At 41.8% G+C, this 9,965-nt stretch overlaps 1 pseudogene; it reads right to left on the reverse strand.

Annotated features, from left to right (window-relative positions):
• Positions 1–1,398: 1,398 nt before the first annotated feature.
• Positions 1,399–2,228, reverse strand: LOC115005388 (olfactory receptor 2T27-like; annotated as a pseudogene).
• Between the last annotated feature and the right edge of the window lie 7,737 nt (positions 2,229–9,965).

Genomic DNA, 9,965 nt, shown 5'->3' on the forward strand with positions numbered 1-9,965 from the left:
ATGAAGTTACAGATCTAATTGTTGTATCTAGATCTATATCATATCAAATTAATTATGTGTAAATCCTGTTCTGTTCGTTTTTTTTATAGGATTTTTATCTGGGACAATATGGGCTAAACACACACACACACACACACACACACACACACACACACACACACACACACACACACACACACACACACACACACACACACACACAGTGGATGATGTGTATATTTCCCCGCAGGTATGAAGATGTTTTCCTGCGTTTAAATGTTTCTTTTGATCTTTATGGTTCCTGTATGGTTAGCTGTATAAGTTGAGTCTAGCTGGTTGCTATGGTAACACTACAGTGTTGTCTGTTAATGTCATTATTACATCACAGGTCATCCCAGGTCATTCAGCAGACGCTCTCATCCAGAGCGATTTACAGAGAACTATCTTCAGGGACTCCTGGAGCAGCTCAGGGTTACGTACCTTGCTCAGAGGTACAAAGGGTTATTAGAGCGTCTACACATGAAATGTGCATTATTTATTCATTCTGTGATTTTCTATTTTTTCTATTGGTTAAAGTATTTAAATAGTTTTTTTTTCTGGTTACCAAGTTATAATTTTTTATATTTCTATAACTTTGTGGTTTGTAAGGTTTTTGCTTTGGCTTCGATCACCTGCATCTGCTTCAGGAGTCCCCTGGGCCAACCGAGCCTTACTGCATTATATGGCATTATATATTTATATTTAGAAAGGTCACCTTACTTTTATTTGCATCTCAAGGCACCAAATTACAGTTGACATTGAAACTTTAACAATACACCCAGAAACATGATGCTATAATGAAAGACACAAAACAACAGGAACATTCAGAGTGACTGGATAATAAAAATCTTCTTTTGGGATGCAAGAACACAAGCAGAAACAGCATTCTTTATTTAGTGTTGCAGCTAATTTCTTAGTTATTACATTGTTTTAAGATAATGCATTTATGTTACAGAAACATATCCTCACGTTAAATACCTTCCAAGGATCACATAAATCTCTGCATTATTACGACACTAAACAGTGACTGTTTCATTTTTAATGCATTAGACCATTTTTCAGAACAAACATTTTGATGTGTTTATAAATGTCTTAATTTTCAGTCCATATATGATGGGATTAAAGAGAGGATGATACAAAATTATTGTAAAGACATTATCAAACGTTGTAATAGTCTTAATAGTCACTTTAGATTAAACACTTTAAAGAATCACATAAATCTCATCTCTACATTATTATTACAGAAGAAACTGTACATTAGTATTCTCTGTCATATATTAATACAGTTTGCCCTTCAACAGAACAACATCCTGATGTGTTTAGAAATGTCTTCATTTTTCAGTCCATATATGATGGGATTAAAGAGAGGATGATACAAAACTATTGTAAAGACATTATCAAATGTGCAGTTTTAGGAAGATCAGTTTCCAGTCGAGCTAGAAGATACCTATGTACTCAAACCAGAAAAGTTAATTAGAACCAGCAGATGGGGTAGACAGGTCTGTGCAGCTTTTCTCCTGACTTCTCTACTACTTCCATAGCATATCATAAGTATCCTGGTGATGTAAACAGTATGAAGAGCCAGGAAGGAGTACAGAAACCACAAGAAACACCAAGCCATATATATTTCAGCACTTCTGAACTCACACAGGAAGTTTGTGAATTGCGCTGTTGCAAATTATTCCTTTCAAAATAAAGGTTACAGAGTTTTTATTAGAACTTACTAACATTGGCACTGAAACCTGACAAGCAGGCAGAAGCCAAGCAGAAATCAGGAAGATATTCACAGTTGTTTTTCTCATGATAGTTTGGATATTGCAGAGGTTTACTATATAGACACATATCTGTCATAGGACATGACTGCCAACAGGAAGAACTCCTGAATGAGGCTAATGTGTAATACATAAACCACTGAAAGAGACAGGCTGGATATGATATGATCTGTTTCTCAGATAGAAAGTCAATCAATAGTTTTTGGGTAGATAGCAGTGCTGAAAAGACAGAGTTCAGTACCAAAGCTGCTATGAAAATGTACATCGGCTCATGAAGGTTTTGTGAATCACTATGATGCACACAATAGTGAAATTACTACACACCTGATATATTAGAATATATGATGTAAACATGATCCAAAATAAAGAAATCTGGTATTTGTCCACTTCCACATGTCCACCAAGAGTTATATATGTTACATTTAATTCATCATCCATTAATATTATCAATAAAATCAATTAATCGTAAAAACAAGGCAGATTCATGTAACAAGTATACCATGAATTAAACATTTATAACATACAACCTGGTTTGGATTGTTAAACTTGCAGCAACCTGCATTTAAGTGCGTGGTTGACCTTCAGAATCAGAAAGTGAACTGTTCTGCTGAGTAGATTGTTTTTTATCAGATTTCTTCATCCTCCATGGATCTCATTAAAACTCTTCATCAAGGTCTACAAACATTGGGATCTCTGGTGTAGCACTTTCATGGCTTTCATCATATATCCCTGACAGACAACAAATTGTGCAACTGAGCAACCACAGGTCAAGGTTGTTCTGCAGTTTCACAGGTGTGCCCCCAGGGTCAGTACTGGGTCCACTATTGTTCATCATCTACCTCCTTCCCCTTGGCACAATCCTCCGCCACTACAATGTCCACTTTCACTGTACGCCAATGACACTGTCTACATTTCCCCAAAACCCAGCACCGCCCTGCCGCCCACATCCCTCACCACCTGCCTACAAGATGTTCGGAGCTGGATGACCAGGAACTCCTTGAAGCTCAATGGCGGAAAAAACTGAGGCCCTTCTCATCGGCTCCAAAAGCACCTTATCCAAAGCAAAAACTCCATCGCTCCAAACCTCATCATCGATGGCTTCTCCGCATCGTCCTCCAGTCAAGTCAAGAGTCTTGGTGTCTGGACAGCACCCTCTCCTTACACCCCACATAAAGAACATCACCTGCACTGCTTTTTTCAACCTGCGCGACATCTCCAGACTCCGCCCGTCCCAATCCAGTACAGAAGTCTTGGTAAACGCATTTGTCACATCCCGGATCGACTACTGCAATGCTGCTCTCTCTGGCCTTCCCACCAAACTGCTCAACCGACTTCAAATCATCCAAAACTTTGTTGCCTGGATTATAAACCACATCAAATCCTCTGAACCCCATTCTACTGAAACTACATTGGCTCCCTGTTCAATCCCGGATCATACATTATATTACGGTTCACAAAGCGACTTACAATAAGTGCAAACAATCCTGAGGATACAACTCCGAACAGCAAGAATCCTGCAGGTACATCAGCTTCAAACAGGTACAATCCTTTAAGTGTAGAACAATAACTTCAAATAAGACAAACAAAAGTGCAACATACAGAAACACTAGAATACAATTATTATTATTACTATTTTAGTTTTTTCTCTCATTCGTCGAGGTGCAGTGGACACAGGTGAGTTTTCAGTCTGCGACGGAAGGTGTGAGGACTGTCTGCTGACCTGACATCAATGGGGAGGTCGTTCCACCATTTTGGAGCAGGATAGCAAACAGGTGGTTTTGTTTGAGGGGAATCTGGGTTTCTCTCCGCCTTTCCAAATCTTAATCTGTACTATCATTAAAGGTATAAATAGCCCAAAAGATAATCTTAAAAAATATAAATAAAAGTCACTTGTTCAAACGCCCTACTCTCTGAAGTGTCTTCATTTCTTTATGTGTTTACACTTTATCTCTGGTTTGTTTGTCTGCACTCCCTTCCAATGTTTTGCTTTGTTTTTATCTCTGCTTCCAAATACAATGTATTTCTATTATTGTTATTATTAATACTGGCATTAACACAATACGTTTTTTATATTACAAGTTTTCTGATATATGATGTTTAAATATGTAAATTAGGCATTATTGTCATGAGCCCTCTCCCTGCCTGGTACACCACTAATTGTTTTCAATTATGTGCCACTCTGCTCCCTGCTCTCTCTACTCTGTCTGATTACCTCCACCTGTCTCTGCCTGCCTGCCTGCCTGCAACTCTGACCTGTTACTATTACTCTGATCTCCAGCCCCGGTAAACCCGACTTGCCTTCCGCCTTACGACTACGAGTTTTGAATATCCCTGAACTGTACTACTGCCGTGCCTCATTCGGCCCTGTTGTGTGTGTGTTTCAATAAAACCTTGATCTCGAAATTGCGCTCCTGGGTCCTCGTCTGTCTGTCCTGACAATTATGTAATGTAACTGTTGGTGAGTTTAGGAGAAATCTGCACACACAAAGTTAGAAACATTAACTCTGATGTTTTCTTTCACTAGTCTCAAAGCAGACTCTCAAAATTGACCAGTGCATAAAAATACCGTTTCCTGACTGTAGTGTTTCACCATCGCCCTTTATTACCGATGATTATTATAAAGTGTTTATTATAAATGTTTCATGCTTTCCAAGTGTATTATATTACATTACGTTATATTTGATTGTTGTTGTTAAAGTGTTTGTTATCAGGCTGGAGTTGTGTTAATGTGTTTATTTGCTGTTGACCACCTCTGACATGACTTTGCTATTTTTAGCAGTTAAAGTAAAGGTGTTTTGGCGTGTTTGTAATAATACAGTGTGTTGGATCAGAGGTCCCCTGAGGCCCGGCACACTGTGATCACTGGGTCATAATTAGCTGTTTGCAGACTGGCTGTAGTCAGGCCGCTCCCCTGAGCCCGGCACGCTGCAGGTGACTCACTAATGACTCATTAAAGCATCCTTACATCAGCTTCTGTGGACACCACTTTGGTCTTATCTACAAAGACACACACACTCACTCCCTTACATCAGTTTTAGGTAAGATGCCATCTCTGCTAACATTGTTACCATATTTCGACCTCTTTGACTTAAAGGTATGAAATTTATCAGACACTTAAATTCACATGGTGGCTCTTCATAACCCATTGTGATGAACGCTCAACTTTAATTCTTATTATTGGTCGTCATGAGGCAGACAGATGGATAGATACATGTTTCATTGAAGGACTTGATTATTTGATTAAGTTGTTTTGTCACTTTTGAATTTGATTGGACTACCTTGTAGTTTGTTAAATATGTTGAAGTTTGAGTTCATTTGCTAGGGGCTGTCCGTTGTTCCACTCTTTGTTTGCCAGAGAGCCCTAAGCAATCACCTTAAGAAAAGAGGGAGACTTGATGGATATATACAGAGGTGGCCACCCAAATAAAGTATCATTGGTCCCAGATGACCTTATTCTTTATATTTTAGGACCTGGCACATCTATCCCTAAAGCCCTGGGTAATATATATATATATATATATATATATATATATATATATATATATATATATTTATTATATTAAGAAACGCCTATCATTTGGTTAGGATAAGAGAGGGGGATGAGTGGAAAACAGGATTCAATACACCCAGTGACCACTATGAGTATCGAGTAATGCCTTTTGGACTATGCAATGCTCCAGCAGTGTTCCAGGCCTTTATAAATGAGGTTCTGAGGGAATTCCTGAATGTATTCGTATTTGTGTACCTTGATGACATTTAGATTTTTTCCCCAGAATTTCCAGACAGGCATCTTACCTAACATATACATACATAAATATATACATACACATATATATACATACATATATATATATATACATACACATATATCCATCCATCCATCCATCGTCTACCACTTATCCGGAAGTAAGGAACCCCAATCTTCCCCTCGCCGGGCCACATCCTCCAGCTCCGACTGGGGGATCCTGAGGCGTTCCAAGGCCAGTGAGGAGATATAATCTCTCCACCGAGTCCTGGGTCTTCCCCGGGTTCTCCTCCCAGCTGGACGTGCCTGGAACACCTCCCTAGGGAGGCGCCCAGGTGGCATCCTTACTAGATGCCCGAACCACCTCAACTGGCTCCTTTCAGCGTAAAGGAGCAGCGGCTCTACTCCGAGTCTCTCCTGATGGCTGAGCTTCTCACCCTATCTCTAGGGGAGACGCCAGCCACCCGTCTGAGAAAACGCATTTCGGCCGCTTGTACCCGTGATCTCGTTCTTTCGGTCATGACCATAGGTGAGGGTAGGAACAAAGATCGACCGGTATATTGAGAGCTTTGCCTTCTGGCTCAGCTCTCTTTTCGTCACAACGGTGCCTGTAGTAGTAGTACCGCCCCCGCTGCTCCGATTCTCCGGCCAATCTCTCGCTCCATCGTCCCCTCACTCGCGAACAAGACCCCGAGGTACTTGAACTCCTTCACTTGGGGTAAAGGCTCATTCCCTACTCGGAGTAGGCAGTCCACCGGTTTCCTGCTGAGAGCCATGGCCTCAGATTTTGAGGTGCTGATCCTCATCCCAACCGCTTCACACTCGGCTGCGAACCGATCCAGTGACTGTTGAAGGTCACAGACCGATGATGCCATAAGGAGCATCCTTATGTTCGAACATGGTGATTGTTATGGCCATTCCATGACTAGCACAGAAGTCCAACAACAAACAACCGTTTGGGTTTAGATCAGGGAGGCCCTTCCACTCCAGGTGTCTCCATCGTTTCCCACGTGTGCGTTGAAGTCTCCCAACAAGACTACGGAGTCCCCTACTGGAGCCACCTGCAGGGCTCCATTCAGGAACATAATAAATCCAAAATTCTGCCGATAGCTTCAGGTTGGTAAAGGCTTTTATGTGGTGTTCTGGACGGCATGGAGCACCAACGTGTGTATTGTTTTTGTCGTTTAAGTTGGAGGGATTGTTATCTGCACATTTATATATGAACAGCTTCCTACACAATGCTAAAAATACACTGTCATTTTATGGCCTAAGCATTGTAATGTACAGTTACAGTATATCTCAAAAGTGAGTACACCCTTTAGATTTTTGCAAATATTCTGTTATATCCTTTCAGGGGATAACATTATCCTACTGAAACTTTGATATAACTTAAAGTAGTCAGTGTGCTGCTTGAATAACAGTATAGATTTATTGTCCTTTGAAAATTACTCAGTACACAGCTGTTAATGTCTAAACAGCTGGCAACAAAAGTGAGTACACCCCATAGTGAACATGTCTAAATTGTGCCCAAAGTGTCAATATTTTGTGTGACCACCATTGTTATCTAGCACTGCTTTAACCCTCCTGGGCATGGAATTCACCAGAGCTGCACAGGTTGCTTCTGGAATCTTCTTCCACTCCTCCACGACGACATCACGGAGCGCACGGATGTTGGACACCTTGCACTCCTCCACCTTCCTCTTGAGGATGCCCCACATGTGCTCAATTGGGTTTAGGTCTGGAGACATACTTGGCCAGTCCATCACCTTAACCTTCAGCTTCTTCAGCAAGGCCGTTGTCATCTTGGAGGTGTGTTTAGGGTCATTATCATGTTGGAAAACTGCCCTACGGCCCAGTTTCCGAAGAGAGGGGATCATGCTCTGCTGCAGGATGTCACAGTATATATTGGAATTCATGTGTCCCTCAATGAAATGCAGCTCCCCAGTGCCGGCAGCACTCATGCAGCCCCAGACCATGATGCTGCCACCACCATGCTTGACTGTAGGCAAAACACATTTGTCTTGGTACTCCTCACCAGGGTGCCGCCACACACGCCGGACACCATCTGACCCAAACAGGTTTATTTTGGTCTCATCAGACCACAGGACATGGTTCCAGTAACTCATGTTCTTGGATTCATTGTCTTCAGCAAACTGTTTGCGGGCTTTCTTATGCATCGGTTTCAGAAGGGGCTTCTGTCTGGGGTGACCGCCATACAAACCGATTTGATGCAGTGTGCGGCGTATGGTCTGGGCACTGACAGGCTGACATCCCACTTCTGCAACCTCTGCAGCAATGCTGGAAGCACTCGCACGTCTATTTTTGGAAACCAACCTCTGGATATGACGCTGAGCACGTGGACTCAACTTCTTTGGTCGACCCTGGCGAGGCCTGTTCCGAGTGGAACCTGTCCTGGAAAACCGCTGTATGATCTTAGCCACTGTGCTGCAACTCATTTTCATGGTGTTGGCAATCTTCTTATAGCCAAGGCCATCTTTGTGAAGCGCAATAATCCTTTTTTTCAGCCGCTCAGAGAGTTCCTTGCCATGAGGTGCCATGTTGTCCAGCATTCAGAGAGAATTGTGCCCAAAACACCAAATTTAACAGCCCTGCTTATCATTTACACCTGAATCCTTGTAACACTAACGAGTCACATGACACCAGGGCGGGAAAACAACATCATTGGGCACAATTTAGACATGTTCACTATGGGGTGTACTCACTTTTGTTGCCAGCTGTTTAGACATTAACAGCTGTGTACTGAGTAATTTTCAAAGGACAATAAATCTATACTGTTATTCAAGCAGCACACTGACTACTTTAAGTTATATCAAAGTTTCAGTAGGATAATGTTATCCCCTGAAAGGATATAACAGAATATTTGCAAAAATCTAAAGGGTGTACTCACTTTTGAGATATACTGTAGGTCCATAAATATTTGGACATTGACACAATTTTCATAATCTTGGCTCTGTACACGACCACAATGGACTTGAAATTAAACAATCAACATGTGCTTTAAGTGCAGACTTCCAGCTTTAATTTGAGGGTATTTACATCCAGATCAGATGAACGGTGGAGGAACTACAACACATTGTATACGTGGTGTCCCCTTTTTAAGGGACCAAAAGTAATTGGACAATTGTCTGCTCAGCTGTTCCATGGCCAGGTGTGTGTTGTAGTTCATTTACAAGGAGCAGATAAAAGGTCTAGAGTTCTTTTCAAGTGTGGTATTTGCTTTTGGAATGTGTTGAGGTCAACTCTCAATATGAAGTCTAAAGAGCTGTCACTATCAGTGAAGCAGGACATCATTAGGCTGAACCATCAAAACAAACCCAACAGAGAAATAACAAACATTAGGTGTGGCCAAATCAGCTGTTTGGTACATTCGTAAAAAGAAAGAACGCACTGGTGAGCTCAGCAACACCAAAACATCTTGAAGACCACGGAAGACAACTGTGGTGGATGACAGAAGAATTCTTCTCCTGGTGAAGAAACAGCCCTTCACAACAGTTCAGATCAAGAACTCTCTCCAGGAGGTCCAGTGGGTGTATCTGTGTCAAAGTGAACAATGAAGAGAAGACTTCACCAGAGTAAATACAGAGGGTTCACCACACCATGTCAACCATTGGTGAGCCTCAACAACAGGAAGTCCAGATTAGAGTTTGCTAAAACGCATCTAAAAAAGCCTGTAAAGTTCTGGAACATCATCCTGTGGACAGATGAGACAAAGATCAACTTGTACCAGAATGATGGGAAGAGAAGAGTATGGAGAAGGGAAGGAACTGCTCATGATCCAAAGCACACCACCTCATCAGTGAAGCGTGGTGGTGGTCGTGTTATGGCGTGGGCATGTATGGCTGCCAATGGAACTGGTTCTTGTATTTATTGATGATGTGACTGCTGATGAACTCTGAAGTGTTCGGGCGATATTATCTGCTCATATTCAGCCAAATGCTTCAGAACTCATTGGACGGCGCTTCACAGTGCAGATGGACAATGACCCAAAGCGTACTGCGAAAGCAACCAAAGAGTTGTTTAAGGCAAAGAAGTGGAATGTTCTGCAATGGCCAAGTCAGTCACCTGACCTGAATCCAAGTGAGCATTTCACTTGCTGAAGACAGAACTGAAGGGAAACTGCCCAAGAACAAGCAGGAAGTGAAGACAGCTGCAGTGGAGGCCTGGCAGAGCATCACCAGGGACCGAACCCAGCGTCTGCTGATGTCTCTGGGTTCCAGACTTCAGGCTGTCGTTGACTGCAAAGGATTCTCAACCAAATATTAAAAGTGACAATTTGATTTATGATTATTAAATTAAAGCTGGAAGTCTGCACTTAAAGCACATGTTGATTGTTTAATTTCAAGTCCATGGTGGACGTGTACAGAGCCAACATGATGAACATTGTGTCAATGTCCAAATATTTATGGACC

The sequence above is a fragment of the Cottoperca gobio genome, unplaced genomic scaffold, assembly GCF_900634415.1.
Source record: "Cottoperca gobio unplaced genomic scaffold, fCotGob3.1 fCotGob3_296arrow_ctg1, whole genome shotgun sequence".
In the NCBI taxonomy this organism is placed as follows: domain Eukaryota; kingdom Metazoa; phylum Chordata; class Actinopteri; order Perciformes; family Bovichtidae; genus Cottoperca; species Cottoperca gobio.